The sequence below is a fragment of the Malus domestica genome, chromosome 05 (genome assembly GCF_042453785.1).
Source record: "Malus domestica chromosome 05, GDT2T_hap1".
Lineage (NCBI taxonomy): Eukaryota > Viridiplantae > Streptophyta > Magnoliopsida > Rosales > Rosaceae > Malus > Malus domestica.
Genome location: NC_091665.1, coordinates 17,220,288 through 17,237,626, shown reverse-complemented (window position 1 = coordinate 17,237,626; position 17,339 = coordinate 17,220,288). Strand labels below are relative to the sequence as shown.

Genomic DNA, 17,339 nt, shown 5'->3' with positions numbered 1-17,339 from the left:
AACATTGCCTGTACCATTACCATTCCCTCTTTCTCTTGGTTCTTCTAGCTTTACTCTTTAAAATACTTTTTTTTCTTTCTGACCTTCGTAAAAATATTTTGTCTATTGCTTATTTTACCCAAGATAATTTAGTGTTCTTTGTCTTTACTCATCATTTTTATCAAATCTATGACTTACTTACCGATGTGTTGATGTTTCATGGCGCCTGTAAAGATGGGCTTTATCCTTTGTCTATATTTTCCGCCGTCTCTGCTGCCCCTCAAGTCTATGTCGTCGTCTCTTCCACCACCTAGCACCAACATCTTGGTCTTTTCCATTACTTAGCACCGTCTTCATTAGTCATATCTTGTCTTTCTTCTAATTTAGGTCCTACTGTTAGAGTTGATAAATCATTTTGTATGGACTTTGCCCCAAGTCTACGCAATTATCCTTTTATTCTAATAATAATATTCTCGGTTCTTCCCCTTTTTATATTATTCATTCTAACGTGTGGATGTCTTCAATTACTTTTGTCAAAGGTTTTCGCTATTGTGTACTCTTTACTGAAGATTTTTTCTGTTATTCCTAGATTTATCCAATGAAACGAAAATTTGAGATCTTTGATCACTTTAATAACTTTGTTGCCATGATTCATAACCTGTTTCATGCCGCTATTATGGTCATCCACGGTGACAATTGTACTGAATATGTCAATCAATCGTTTTCTACCTTTTGTCATGTACATAGCATCGAACAACGCTATTCTTGCCTCCACACTCCACAACAAAATGGGCTTGCTAAGCGAAAACATCGCCATATTGCCATCCTTATTCGCTCCCTTCTCCACACAGCCAGCTTACTGAAGGAAAATTTGTGAAAAACTAATTTCATTAAGCAACATAATACATGCATTTAACAATTAAACGGCGGAAGCATATTTCTATGCACTTTAAAACAAAACTTAAACCATGAAATTCAAAGCCTAGTTGTTGTGGTGAACGAAGACTCAACTCAAATCTTAAAGAAAAGAGTTGAGGAACTTTTATACCTTTGAAGCACCTTTTTGCTTAGCAAAGGATATTCACCCATGTGAGGGTCTTCTTTCCTTTGTCTCCTTGTTTCTTAGCTTCATGGATATGGATGGAGGAACTTTGCTTCTTGGCTCCATGATTTTTTGGATATGGATGGAGGAATGGGCTCTCCAAAGTCCCCAAAGTTGGAGATCTCTAAGTTCTGGCACCAAGAATGGTTAAGGAAGAAGATGAGTGACCATGAAAGAACAAAATGCTAGCAATGATCTCCTATGGTTTCCGGCCTTTCTAGAGAGAAAGAGAGTTCTTGTGTTCTCTCATCTTTTCTCAAAGAAAAACCCTAATGAAGAAAAGGCTATAAAGTTACTTTTGTACCTATCTTCATTAGAGTGGCAAATTTGTAATAAGTCTGAAGCCACTCCATCTTTAAGCATGGTCGGCCTCCCTATTGTTAGTGTGTTAATTAGTGTTCTAAAAAACGCCCTAAGTGGCCGCCTAGGTGCTGGGCGGGCACCAACCGAGGTGATTTCTGGTCGAGCTCTAGGCGGGCTAGGCGGTGCTAGGCGGCTGGGCGAAGCTGGGCCGTTTTTTTTTTTTTTTTTTCTATTCTAAGTTTCTATTCTATTCTAAGTTTCTACTTCTAAATTGAATTCTAATTATATCATGTGACCTAATTTCAGAATCTGCACCTCTACATCTCTTCTTCACCATTCGCCCATTTTGTTTCTTCTTCGGTCTGCCTCATCTGCACTGCAACCTGCACCGCTGTACGACTTCGTCTCTTCCTCGGTTCTTCCTCTGCTGCACTGCACTCACCTGCTGCACCGCTGCACGACTTCGTGTCTTCTTCTTCTTCCTCATCTGCTGCACTGCACTCTGCAATCTGTACTCTGCAGCTACAGTCAACAGCGAAGGCTGCGAAGCCCCCAAAAGGTGAGTTTTTGTTCTACAGATTTCAGATTTGTAAATGTTGAATTTGTTAAGGTATTGGAAAAATTACAGAGTTTTGGATTCGAAACCAATTGTATTGAAGGGAATCTGACAATCTGTTAACTTATTTGTCTACTGATAATTGAAAGAAATTCTGATAGTATTATTTTCGTGCTAGTTGTTTGCTAGATCCAGGTGCACATCTTACTATCTTAGATTCTTAGCCTAATTGTGTATCAATTAATAATTATATATATATGCATGCGAGGACCCAATCTGCATATATTTATAAACAAGAACATCGTCTGTCACAATTGTTTGTATAATTGGGCATATACATGAACCTTTTTTTAATATAGCCTTTTGTCGAATGAGCTTTCCAATTTATGATGGCTGCCTTTAGAGTTAGATTGGTTTAGTTAGCTATTCTCAAAGCTATGACAGCAATATGCATCAGTTGAGTGGAATTCTGCATTAGTAATTTGGTTTGGTTAACTGGCAGGTTCTTGAACTGTTTTTCCATTTCATTTAGTTATACTTCTTATTCTGATCATCAATCTGAGTTGGCTAACTTGGCTTATAAATTAATATACTGTGATAATTTTTTGTGGGAGATTAATACCTAAAAGTTTGTAATGTTTATTTTATATGAATTTTAGGATTGTTTCTTCTCTTGTGTGATGATGACTGGTACTTTATCTTCTGGAGCATCTACTACAATGTCATCCTCCTCCCAATCTGAAAATGTGTTGAAGCGTAGCTCGGAAGATGTGGGATGGGAATATGGGATCTTGGCAAATCCTACAAACTCAGATAAGGTGAAATGTAAGTTGTGTGACAAAATCATTAGTGGTGGAGTAAATAGATTAAAACAACATGTAGCCAACATAAGGGGAAATGTAGCGGCATGTACAAAGTCTTCGAATGAAGATAAAGCCAAATGTCGAGCCGCATTAGAAGAAGCAAAAAATAAGAAGAAACAAAGGGATAAACACATTGTGGAAGCGAGGGAAGAGGTGCAACTTCAACAAATTCAAGAAGAATAAGACATTGAAGTGATTGGGTCAAGGAAAAGGCCTCGCACTCTTGGACCTATGGATAAGTTTGCATCCTCCATCAATCCCGATTCTTCAAATGAAGGAAGTAAGAAGACTCGGCAACAAAACATCCATGATGCAATTTGGAAAGAAAGAACACATCAAGTGGATCAATATGTGGCTCGATGGGTGTATGAAGCCGGTATTCCTTTCCATGCTATTGATAATGATAGCTTCAAGCATGTGATGGAAGTGGTTGGTCAATTTGGCCCGGGTTACCTACCTCCAAGCCAATATGAATTAAGGGAGCCATTATTGAAAGAAAAAGTAGAAAGAGTAAAAAAATCACTCAAGAAACATGAAGAAGAGTGGGCTTTGAATGGTTGCTCAGTCATGACCAATGCTTAGAGTGACCGAAAAAGAAGAAGCATAATGAATTTATGTGTCAATTGCAAGGAAGGCACCATATTTCTTTCTTCTAAGGAATGCTCTAGTGAAGCACACACCGGGGAATATATCTTCGAATATGTTGACAAGTGTGTTGAAGAAATTGGGCCTCCAAATGTGATTCAAGTGGTAACTGATAATGTTTCTAACAATATGGCGGCGGCAAACATGATGAAAAAAAAGAGGCCGAATATGTTTTGGACATCATGTGCCACTCATACTTTGAATCTCATGCTTCAAGGGATTGGTAATCTCCCTAGGTTCAAAGGAGTTATTAACAAGGCAAAGGCTTTCACTATCTTCATTTATGCACATCATAAAACTTTGGCATTGATGAGGAAGCATACCAAGAAAAGAGACATAATAAGGCCCGGAGTCACTAGATTTGCAACTTCTTTCCTCGCATTGCAAAGCTTGATGGATAAGAAAAAAGACTTGAAGGTTATGGTTGCTAGTGAAGAATGGGAACAATGCAAACATGTCAAGACTACAAAGGGGAAAGTGGCATATGCTACTGTATTGAGTTCACATTTTTGGAGTGGGGTCTTACTTTGCTTGAAAGTGTTTTAACCTTTATTCAAGGTACTTTGAATTGTGGATGGGGTAAGAAGCCATCAATGGGGTTTTTGTATGGAAAGCTACAAAAAGCAAAGATGGAGATTAAAGAGACATTCAAGAACAATGAGGCCAACTATCAACCAATTCTTCAAATTATTGATGAAAAAGCTCGTGAGCGGCTTGATAGTCCATTGCATTTGGCAGGCTACCTCTTGAACCCTTATTATTTCTTCAAAAATCAAAGCATACAACATGATCCAATTGTCATGGAGGGGATCTTTACTTGTGTTGAGAAGTTCTTCCCCGATAACTATGAGGTTCAAAACCAAGTGATAAATGTTGAGATGCATAAGTATAGAGTAAAAGAAGGTGGATTTGGAAGACATTTGGCCGAACTTGGATGCGCTGAGAATGATGAAACTATAATCCGGGTATGAATATTCACATATGCTTATATTTTATTTATTAAATTTGAGTTTACTACTTATTTTTCATTACTAATTGTTTTTTTTTTTTCTTCATTAGTTGCATGGTGGTATAATTATGGAAATGGTGTGCCTAATTTGCAAAGGATGGCTATAAAGATACTCTCATTGACTACAAGTTCATCCGGTTGTGAAAGAAATTGGAGTTCTTTTGAAGGTATACATACAAAGAAAAGGAATAGACTAGATACAACAAGGTTAAATAATTTAGTCTATGTCCAATTTAATGCAAGGATTATGTGAACAAGAAGAAAAGAAAGAAGGAGAAGAAGGTGGACATATTGCTTGCAAGTGAAGCTAGTATGGCTTAAGGATGGATTGTGGAGGGTGGTGATGAAGAGCTTGAGCTTGGCTTGGGAATTGGAGAGACATCGGAGGTAGGTAGTTCCCTGGAGCCTAGGGGGAGTTCTAAAAATATTGAAGTAAGAGAACTTCATGAAGAAGATTTTATATCGGATGAGGACACGGAAGAAGAAGGAGATGATGAAGAAATTAAGTTCGAGTCCGACACGGAGAGAGTCTTGGAGGGATATGGTGAAGAAGAGTTTGATGCCTAGTAACTTTCGTAGCTCAATTTTCTTTTACGTCAATGTTTGCATGTGTAGCATTCGAACATTTGACTCGTTGTTAATTCTATGAAATGTATGCCCATCATTCGTACTCACTGATGTTAATTCTATTATGTGAAATGTTTGTGCAACATTTGTACATTTGACTTAGTAGTGTTGGACTTGAATGTTTCCATAGTTCTAGTCTTCCATACTTTTAAGTTACAAGCAGTGTCTAATTTTGAGAATGCTCATTCATTGGACATAAGATTGGAAATCACATTTCATTTCAGTGGTTGCAAGCACTGCCTTGTTCTCAAGTATACCATATGATTATTATTTCATTTGTTGAAAGAAATATTTCTTTTGTACATTTTCTACATGTTTTGTAAGTGTCAATATGCACTTATTTACAGGATATACAAAAAATTTACCTAAATCCGCCTAGACGCCGCCTAAGCGCTAGGCGCTAGCCCACCGCCTGACTAGCGCCTAGCGTTTTTTAGAACCTTGGTGTTAATTGCTCATGTTGCATTAGTTGTCACACAACTTAAACCTTATGTGCCTTGTGTACCAAAACTCTTTTGAGTCCCGAAACCTAAAACTAACTGAATGCCTAAAATAAACCTTTCATTCTTGGTTAACTTTTAATTCATCCTTGCCATATACAACTAAACTATTTCATTGCCCTTACTCATCTTCATTATTTCCTTCAATCATTATCTCACACGGTGTGCGATCCATTAGGTTCCTTTTAGTGAGGCAGTGGGCGATTAGAACTCTTACTAATCAATTCTCCCTTTAGTGATTATACACATGTAAACATTAAATTTCGTTGCATACAAATGACACATCACAAAGCTCCACATGGCATATGACTCATCACAAATAGGCAATTCATCAATGACATGTGGCACAAATCAAGCAAAGGAAGCTCACAAGCATTCCTAAAATGCGGCAAAGGGGAAGAAATCTCCTTAAAATAGGCAAGGGGCCCAAATTGCTCCCAAAACCGGAAAGAAAGTTAAAACATCTTCATAAAACAAGCAAGAATTGAAGATTGCTTGCAAAATAGGCAACAAGCCTTATAGATTTCGGCCAAGCAATGGAAAGTGGTTGAAATTAAGACACAAAACATGCCTACATTCTCCCATGGATGAATCGAAGACACAAATCAAAGCCAAATCCATCCAAAGGCATAGCTTTGGAAGTCTATAAATACAAGGTCCCTAGACACAAATATGGGTCGGCAATTCTACATCCATAGGAACCTCTGCACCAAATCTTTGAAGACTAATATACTGCCAAAAGCTATCTTCAAAGAACGTACAACCAAAGCCGAAGCTTTCTTTCGACCAAAGCTAAAGCATTCCCTTGAAGAATTAACAAGCATTTGTGCCAATTCCTTCAAGACTTTGTTGCAAGCTTAAAACTTGTAACGGCATTCGTTTCAAGATCAAGTCGCCAAGACTCTTGAATCAATGAAATCCTACATCAATATCACCTTTGCCGCAACCCTAAACCTAAGGTGAAGACCATCCACGTATTGTTTCAAGCTCAAAACTTGAAGCAATCGTTCAACCATTCGTCCGAGATCAAGTCATTACGACACTTGGATCAACAACCTACTCATCCACATCAAATTTAAAGACTGAATTAGAGGAAAATTGTAAACCGAGATTGTAACCCAACAAATTCATTAATACAAATCTACTTTGTACCTTGGAGGAAAAGGACTTGCAGATTGTTACACTTGTCAACCGTCTGGAGACGCAGCACGACGAGAAAACTGACCTGAAGGTTGATCCACCAAAGGAAGAAACTGACGAAAAAGATGCTAGAGGTGGAGGTGGTCCGAGCTACGATTCTCATGGGATCTCTCTTTATCCCACAGCTACAAAAGATGATCACGAGCACAATCAAGGCGTAGTACAAATGAAGCTCGCATGACTCCGTGCTGTATTCAAAGCCCTACTCTAAGAAGATCGACGCCTTGAGGATGCCAATGGGTTATCAGCCATCAAAATTCATGCAATTCAATGGAAAGGGAAATCCCAAAAAACATATTACCCGTTTCACTGAAAGGTAACGCCTTTGACTGGTACACCGACCTTAAGCCCGAGTCCATTAACAGCTGGGATTAGCTTGAAAGGGAATTCCTCAACCGCTTCTACAACACTCGCTGCACCGTAAGCATGTTGGAGCTAATGAGTACGAAATAATGGAAGGATGAACCTATCATCGACTACATCAATATGTGGCGTTAATTAAGTCTGGATTACAAAGATCGGCATTCTGAAACCTCCGCCATTGAGATGTGCGTTCAAGGCATGCATTGGAGGTTACATTACATCTTGCAAGGCACAAAACCGAGAACATTTGAGGAGCTGGCAACTCGTTCCCATGACATGGAGTTGAGTGAGCCGATCACCGACTTAAAGAAAAATAAGGTGTTCGCCCCAAAAGTAGACAAAACTAGGAAGAAGCCCGCCAAAGAAGCTTTGACCGTCAACATTACTCCCATCAAGACCACATCTGCCCCCGACAAGATCTCCTCTAAGAACAAAGCGGAGGAGACAAAGAAAGGTGAGCCTTCTCGCACCCAAGATAGGTACAAAAACACCTTGAGGGAACTGGAGCAAAAGACGTAACCTTTTCCTAACTCTGATGTGGCTTCAATCCTATGCTTCTCCAAGTGACTCTTGACCACTCACGTCCATGCTCAAGCTACACAGCACCTTCCGTGCAACCATCACTGGGGGCAAGTGACCAAAATGCGCTTACGATGATGAAAAAGAATGGACATTGGTGACCTACATAAGGACAAGGAAGCCAAGACCACAAGCCACAAAGTCAAAGGTGGAACAAGGGAGAAAGCACCACCGTTGCAACAATAGGAAGCCCAAAGTGAGTGTAAAAGCTGCTAAGCCAACGTACGTAAGGGCATCTATAGAGCAAGAGCCGCACATTCTCGTCTCCTTGCATGAGTACTTCCCAAATGACTTCTTCTAGCAGTGCACTACCATTGCCTGTCACATGATTGAAGTAGAGATAGAAGAGCCCTCAAAAGGCAAAGTTATCGCCATCAAGGAAGATAAGATCCTCACACCTAAAGAAGGCCTGCCAACATACTTTACCAATGAGGAATCATTACTATTGCCCAAGGAGATGCGAAAAGCACTAGTAGCGGTCTTGGCGAGTTCCGACGACCACGAAGTGCAAAAAATAAGGACGAAGGCTTGAAACTTTAGCCATATAAGTATGCCAAATGTTATGCCACCCATGACGCAATCAACTTCACTGACGAAGACTTGCTGCTGGGATCAAAGCCTCACAACCATCATCTCTTCGTTTCTGGGTACGTGAGAGAGAACAAAATCAACTACATGCTTGTGGATGGCGGGTCGACCATAAACATCATGCCAAAGTCAACAATGATCACAATCGACATGAAGGTGGATAAACTATCCTGAAGCCGTCTGCTAATCCAAAGTTTTAACCAATAAAGACAAAAAACGATAGACATGATCCGAGTCGAGATGACCACTGGCGAACTCAAGTCAAGCACGCTATTCTATATGATTAATGTAAGAACTTCCTACAACTTGCTCCTAGGAAAGCCTTGGATCCATGAGAATGGAAAAGTGTCATCCACCCATCACCAATGCCTAGAGTTCTACCAAGAAGGGGTAAAAGTGACACAAGGCAACACCAAGCCATTCACCGAAGCCGAATGACACTTCACGGATGCCAAGTTTTACATGGATAAAGACATGGTACCCAAAGCTCTTCCAAATGAGATCAAATCCACATGCAAAGCCGCACCTAAAAAAAGGAATGGCAAGTCATGCCCAAGAAGTAAGAAGGGGAAGCTGTGCCATCTTTAAACAAAGATGATAATGAGCTTGCTAAACCCACAACAACCAAATGGAGTGTGACACCCTCAAAAGAACTAAACACACCCGTCTTTCAATACATCCCAATGTCGAGAAGAAAGAATGGGCAATCCCCGTTTGAAACTGGAACAAGTAAAGCTGACACACAGCTGCATAAGGACGATTTAAACCTGTTCAAGACAAATGTGGTTTTAACTTTGACACAGCTAGGTGACGCTAAAGTTTCAAAATCACTGCAAGGTTTCGTAAAACCCCTACCAAAGGGAGTAGAACCAGGCTCTCTTCCGACCAAGAGGACCAAAGAAGGTTTCGACCCAAACGTCTTTAAACTCATGTCAAAGGCTGGGTATGATTTCTCCTTCTTTTCAAATCTTGGAAAAAAGAATGCAAACACCATAAACAGCAAAGAATGAAATCTTACCGAGACTGAAAAGAAGTTGAAGGAGCAGGGTTACATAGTTGACAACAATAAAGCTGGACTTGGCTTCATACAGAATACACCCGTGAAGATTTCAAGCAAAGCAAAGACCCTAACTTGCCTAAAGTCGACGAAGAGAAATGAGTGCCAAAATACTCACCCAACCAACCGTACACATAGTGGTATGGAAGTATTATAGCACGATCTTCGATGTTCGCCAAGTTTGAAACAACACTCAAGCCATCATAAATATTGGCTAAAACTGGAATAGTAAGGATGAACGATTCACCTGCAGCCATCTTGCTAGCCACTTTGTAGACTCTAGGGCAGATAAAGTTGACGTTGTCTTTGGGGAAAAAAAACTTTCAAAGCCAACAAGCTAAGAAAACAACTAGGTAAGATTCTTCCATGTGCTTTGATGCTACGCCAAGATCCTTAAATGCTTTCAACTCGACAGGGGCATGGTGCCTAGCTGAACCAATGGCACTTAACGGGTCTAAGTCTCCCTTTGGCTTAGTGGTCTTGTTGGACCACTTTTCTTCGAACACTTCTTGTACTTTATGGCATCCCAATACCAAAATTGGATCCATGAAGAAATCTTCACACCTGACTTACCCTAAGCCTTCTGGGAAAGCTTCTAATACGCCCAAAACAAATAGTAGTAATTAGAAGGCAATCTCAACTATTGCGATGAGAAAATTCCTCCGCGCTAGGAACAACCTCGTCGTAAAACTTACCCTGGATTGGCAAGCCTCCTATCTTGTGGAGATCCCAAAGTGAAATCGACATCTCTCCTTGTGGCGTGTGAAGTGTGTTGGTTGCTGAACACCAATGCTCAAAGAATGCACGAATGATGGAATGGTGGCGATCATAACTAAACAAAGATGCGTATACGGCATAATAAAGGTCCACGTTGGTGAACACATCTTTGGATTGGCTCAAGACATCTTCAAGCCACTCCTAGTAAAACTCAGCAAAAATGGCCTCTCCAGTAGTAGACAAGATGCCATTCCAAGTCATAGCTTTGTTACAGATGCGATCACCAAGAAGCTCAAACAAAGCCGGTGAATTGTCACGAACATGGTGCGAGGGATTCAATATAAGAATCCTCGATGTACACGCCTTCTTCTTCGTATTTGGTTGACCAAAATCTGTCACCTCCCAAGATACTTCAAAACACCACGACTTGATATGCATCGAGTTGTCTTTTGCAAGAAGAATAAGTGTCTTAGAGCCAGTTAACAGCGCACAAAGTTTCAACGTTGTTACCCTATCTTGCGAATAGCCTTCCTTCACAAGAATAGTAATGGTATTGCTCTTAAAGCACTTAAAAACACCATGGCTACAACAACCAAAACAAAAAAAAACAAAAAACAAAAAAAAACAACATAAGCATAAGGTGGGATGGCAAAAGGAAGAAAAAAAGATTGCTTCACTAAAGCAAAAAACATGCGAGACAAACCTCGTGAGCGTTGAAGGATGACGATGACAAAGTCACAACAACAAAAACAAATCAGCCACAAAGCTTGAGCAACACAGCACAGAGAACAATTGTATGACAGTCCTTCAAAGCACTCTACAATAGCAAAGAAAACCAAAATGCTACGCAATTGCACTACGCAACCCCGCAGCGATCACGCAAGCAGTTTCTTACACTACACGGTAACGTCACCATCAAGGGAAACTGTGACAAAAAGGCACTACATAGCGAAACCTCGTTGTAGTCCTTTGTACAACACCACGCGTTAAAAAGTGATGCACTGCAACAAGCTTCAAGTAACAACAAGGCATGGTAGCAAGCAGCAATAAGGCATGACACAGTAGCAAGCATATTGGCAATGCACGGCAAGGGTTTGTTCTGGCAAAAACACACACCCAATTGTCCTATAAATAAGGGTCAATTGCTTTCTAATGCTATAGGGAAAATACATACCAAACAGCAAAAGGAAAATCAAAAGAAGAAAGTAAATCCCAAAGCAAAAAGGGCAATGCCATACATAGCAACAAGGGAAATATATGATGTTTTTGCAACAAAAATCAACAAAGAAAAGAAGAGGAAACAAAAAAAATTAAGGAAAGGTCTTCAAAATTTCCTAAACATCAAAGGAAATTGCTCCATTGTCGAAATTCAAAGAGGGAATCCCTCCAAAGCAAGGGGAAAGGAAAACACCCCCTTGGCCGACAAAAGAAAAGGGGAAAGGAAAAAAATACTTACCCAAGGACAAGCATTAAATCTTTCCAAAGCGTTGAAGGAAATCACCCTCATTACCAAAATTGAAGGAGGTTCCTACCTAAGGAAGGAAAACATTTTTTTCCTACAACCACAAGGAAAAAATTCAAGCCTCCACGGCTCTTGAAGAAAAAAAAAATCGTTTCTTTCAAGATCCAGCCTCTACATCCCTTGAAGAAAAATTTCATTTCTTTCATGATCAAGCCTCCACGGCCCTTGAAGAAATATTTTTTCCAAGAAATACACCTCATTCCCTTGATGAAATTCATCATCTCAATTCAAGAAATACGCCTCAATGGCCCTTGAAGAAATATTTCGTTCAAAATCAAGCCTCTACGGCCCTTGAAGATGCAAACTAATTCAAGATCAAGTCTCGATGACCCTTAAATTAGCACATTCACATTGCAAGACTTCAAAACACATTTCCTACATGTGACAAGCACATGCCTACAACACTCCTTGAAGTGGGGGCATTTGTAGACATGAAAATTTTGTTTCATACAAATGATGCATCACAAAACTCCACATGGCATATGACTCATCACAAATAGACAAGTTATCAATGACATATGGCATAAATCAAGCAAAGGAAGCTCAAAAACATTCCTAAAATGTGGCAAAGGGGAAGAAATCTCATTAAAATCGCCAAGGGGCCCACATTGCTCCTAAAATTGGAAAGAAAGTTAAAACATCTTCATGAAACAAGCAAGAATTGAAGATTACTCGCAAAATAGGCAACAAGCCGTATAGATTTCGCCCAAGCAAGGGACAGTGGTTGAAATTAAGACATAAAACATGCCTAAATTCTCCCATGGATGAATCAAGACACAAATCAAAGCCAAATCCATCCAAAGGCATAGCTTTGGAAGTCTATAAATACAAGGTCCTCAGACACAAATAGGGGTCAACAATTCTACATCCAGAGGAACCTCTGCGCCAAATCTTTGAAGACTAATACATGGCCAAAGCTCTCTTCAAAGAATGCACAACTAAACTTGAAGCTTTCTTTTGACCAAAGTTGAAGCATTCCCTTGAAGAATCAACAAGCACTCATGCCGATTCCTTCAAGACTTTGTTGCAAGCTCAAAACTTGTAACGACATTCGTTTCAATATCAAGTCGCCAAGACCCTTGAATCAACGAAATCCTACATCAACATCACCTTTGCCGCAGCCTAAAACCTAAGGTGAAGACCATCCACACATTGTTTCAAGCTCAAAACTTGAAGCAATCGTTCAACCGTTTGTCCGAGATCAAGTCATCGCGACTCTTAGATCAATAACCTACGCGTCTACATCAAATTTGAAGACTGAATCAGAGGAAAATTGTAAATAGAGATTGTAACCTTATAAATGCATTAATACAAATCTACTTTATACACGTGTTCTTGTTTCATTCTTTACAAAATTTTCATGTTTACAACACCTTTAGGGCTTCCACAAGCCATGAGTGACACCTAGCAATATGTCATAGATACCCAAGCTAATCAGAAAAGGTTGGAGAACCTATTGAATTTAGGATTACAATGCACTACAGTCTTTCGCTAATACAATACTCTTGATCACATTATTTGGTTTAATAGTTTATTCATGTCTACTATCCAATGTGATTCTCTTACTTATATGATTACCTTGAATGTCATTTTAAATGACTTCCTAAATCTCATTCATACTCTGGCCAAAGATTCTTAATCATATTAAAGAGTATTCTCCCTTAAAGGTTTGAAGGTTAGAGATGCCTTGTTGTGCATTCATCTGCCTTTATAGTTAAGTGGCTTAACCCTAACTATGCCGTGGACACCCTTAGATGGAGTGCCTTTGACACAATCAAAGATCAAAGACCTACCCACATGATAACTATGATGCCTCAAGTCAAAAGACTATTTTGCATTATCCCAACCTTGAGCTCTCATGTGACATGAGTAAGAGAACTCCTTGTTGATCGCGTTCAGTGGACTCATTCTCTATTGAGCACCTACATGCTTGTCTTGGTGTTAGTCACACCAATGACTCGAGACCAGTCACTCTCTGTGAGAAAAGACATAGCATTATCTTAATAGACTATCAATGCTCAATTAGCAATCTTATGAACATGAACATGAACATTTAGGATGTGTATACAAAAAAGAATGGTCTTATGAATCTAACTTATTTAGATCACATTCTCTCAATTACATATTCCTTGGACTTATTATTCAAGCATATAACGTTTATATGGGACGACTTTAAACAATAATCTTTGCCTTTATATTAAACTAGATTAGTTTAACATGTGAAATGTTAGTAAAGTATCATCATGTGATTGGATTTAGGGCACTTTTCCAACAATCTCCCACTTGCACTAGAGCCAATCAACTTGTCATCAGTGATGATACCTCTTTTGAAGTCATTTCATAAATAGATGAGTAACAGGCCTAGACAGTGGATATCTATATGTTATCCAGAGAAGCAACCTTGAGATTAAAGACGTCATCATTATATATGATTCTCAATCATGTGGTTCAGTCTCTCAACTACGTTCAGATCTTAATGAGACCTTGATTCCCTGGCTTGACCTATCACCCCATTAGTGTCATAATGGAGGTACACTAGTGGCACTTTTTGGTTAGAACCAAATGGAGAGTTCATAAATGAACTTTCGCATCCAAACAACATTGTTGTAAGCTTCTATTGGCGATATATTATGCATGCATGATGCAACACACTAGACTTTTAGTGTTTCCACCTAAATCTCTCTTTAGTCATAATAAAAACTATCCACGTATTGTTTCAAGCTCAAAACTTAAAGCAATCATTCAACCGTTTGTCCGAGATCAAGTCCTCACGACCCTTAAATCAACAACCTACGCATCTACATCAAATTTGAAGACTAAATCGGAGGAAAATTGTAAACAAAGATTGTAACCTTACAAATTCATCGATACAAATCTACTTTGTACACATGTTCTCACTTCATTCGTTACAGAATTTTCATGTTTACAAATTTGGCACGCCAGTGGGACATCTCTGCCTCTCATCTCTGTCTTCAAATCCATAAAAAGCACAAATGGCATCAAGAAATGATCAAACCGTTCTACAACCAATGCGAAGAATAAGAACATCATTACCGTAAATGGTGGCACTTTGGGCGTCACAACCTAAAATAAGGCAAGAGCTCTCTCTGCCGTGCCTTGCACCCTTACATCAACTCTGCCAAAGGAGCAAAAGCACCAGAGGCACAAGCCCGTGATCACCCTGGCCTCACTAAGGACGCCAAGGGAAGAAAACCCAAGTAGGTACTCTGAGTCATATCCCATAAAGTTAGAGATAAAGGGTTGACATCGTCCAGCAAGGTTACAGATGAATCGCCTAATGAAGGCTAGCCGTCCTTGTAGACTTTTCAGCTTTTGTAGATTCCTTGGCTTGAGCATGGTTTGAATTGCCTTAATCTTCGATTCGTCCACTTCAATACCATGGTGCTTTACAATGAAGCCGAGGAACTTCCCAGAAGTGACACCAAATGCACACTTCAACGGGTTCATTTTGAGGTTGTAGTGTTGTAGTTTGTTGAATACGATTCGTAGATCCTTCAAGTGATCGGATCTTTTTTCGGTCTTGACAACTACGTCGTCCATGTAACATTGAACATTTTTGTGTAGCATGTTGTTGAAGATATTTAGATATGTAGCTCCAGCATTCTTCAAGCCAAAGGGCATTACCCTGTAGCAATAAATACCTTTTGGAGTGTGGAAGGTTATTAGTTCTTCGTCTTCAGGAGCCATGCGGATTTGATTATATCAGATGAGCCGTCCATGAATGATAGTGTCTCGTGGCCAGTGGTTACGTCCACCATGATTTTGATGATTGGCAAAGGAAAGTTATCCTTCAGGTAAGCATCGTTTAGGTCGTAGAAATCTACGCAAACACGTATTTGTCCAAATTTCTTAAGGACAATAATGGTATTGGAGATCCATTTAGGGTATTGCACCTTTCAAATGAAGCCTGCTTCAATTAGCTTGTCAATTTATGGAATGAGCTCGGGTCGATAGAGTCTTGAAATTTGCTTTATCAGTCGCGTTCCAAGCTTGACTATAAGACGATGCACGACGAAAGTAAGGTCAAGGCTGGGCATTTCTTTATAGGTCCAAGCAAAGATGTCTTTGTACTCCATTAGGAGTTGGTAATACTCCTCGATCTCGTTAGCACTTAGTAGTGCACTTACGAAGATAGGATTTGGTTCCTCGTGTGTGCCTAAGTTAAGCTCCTTAAGATCATCAACCGTGACTTGCCCCACATGCTCGAGCTGTGGTGGCACAACAATGGCGTCTTTCTCGGAGATTTCGTCTTCTTTGTCCTCTTGGATTGTGATGTGGAAGACGTCTTGGACCTCCTATTTAGTTTCATCCTCTTTAGTTCCGTCCTCTTGGGTTTATTAGTGTGAAGATTGGCCAGTGTGGATGATAGTGCAACTCTTTACCTTTAGTTGTCCTTTTGTGTTGACTTCCAAGGTTGCTTGGCGCTTCATCCTTAAAAGAACCGAGTTTTGAATGTCGTCCTTTGCTACTAGACCGTCAAGCTTTTCTTCTTTTAGCATTGTCTTCCTCTTTCTAAAAGGCTGCTTGGTTTCTTCAAGTCTTTCCAAGTCCAACTGTCATGGAGAAGAGCTAGCTGTGTTACTTTGTTTCTTAGGTTTTGACAACCTTTTGAAAATAGAGCTTTAGGGTGTTGGCATGTTAGGCCGTTTGAAGATGGAAGTTCGCTCTTAACCACCAATACGATCAAGTGCCAAAATTCTAGGTTTTGAATGATTCAACGTATCAAAGACTAAGGTTCGAGGGGCAAGTTTAGGCTCATCTTGATTTTGTTCAACACTCACGTTGATGTGTTGAAAACTAACATTTTTTTTGCTTTGCTCACAGGTGTATTTGGTGTGAAGCCAAGTCCAGCTTTGTTTTTGTCAACTCCGTAACCATGCTCCTTCAACTTCTTTTGAGTCTCGAAGAGGTCATGTTGTTTGTCGTTAACAGTGTTTGCATTCTTCTTTCTAAGATTTAAAAAGAAGGTGAAATCGTACCCAGCCTTTGACATGAATTTATAGGCGTTTGGGTCGAAACCTTCTTCGGTCCTCTTGGTTAGAAGAAAGCTTGGTTCTGCCCCTTTTGGCAAGGGTTTTACAAAACCTTGTGATGGTTTTGAAACTTTAGCATTGCCTAGCGGTGTCAGAGGTAAAACTGCATTTGTCTTGAGTAGCTTTACATCGTCCTTGTGCAGCTGTGTGTCGACTTTGCTTGTTCCAGTTTTAAATGGGGATTGCCCATTTTTTTTCTTCTCGACATTGGGATGTATTGGAAGACGGGTGTGTTTGGTCCTTTTGAAGGCGTCACACTTCATTTGATTGTTGTGGGCTTAGCAAGCTCATCATCGTCATTATTTGAATATGGCACGGTTTCCCCTTCTTGCTTCTTGGGAACGGCTTGCCACTCTTGTTTCTTAGATGCAGCTTTGCCTGTGGATTTGATCTCCTTTGAAAAAGCTTCAGGTACCATGTCTTCATCCATGTAGAACTTGGCATCCGCGAAGTGTGATTCAGCTTCAGTGAATGGTTTGGTGTCGCCTTATATCACCTTTACTCCTTCTCAATAAAACTTCAAGCATTGATGAAAGGTGGATAGCACTACTCCATTCTCGTGGATCCAAGGCCTTCCTAAGAGCAAGTTGTAAGAAGTTCTTGCAATACCTAGGATCGTTCACGCGATTCACCTCTTCAGGACGCTTCCATTCAGGTAACTCAATTACCTTCATT

The 17,339-nt window shown here is 39.9% G+C and overlaps 1 pseudogene; it reads left to right on the top strand.

Annotated features, from left to right (window-relative positions):
- Positions 1-2,505: 2,505 nt before the first annotated feature.
- On the top strand, positions 2,506-4,778 carry LOC114822478 (uncharacterized; annotated as a pseudogene).
- Positions 4,779-17,339: the final 12,561 nt, after the last annotated feature.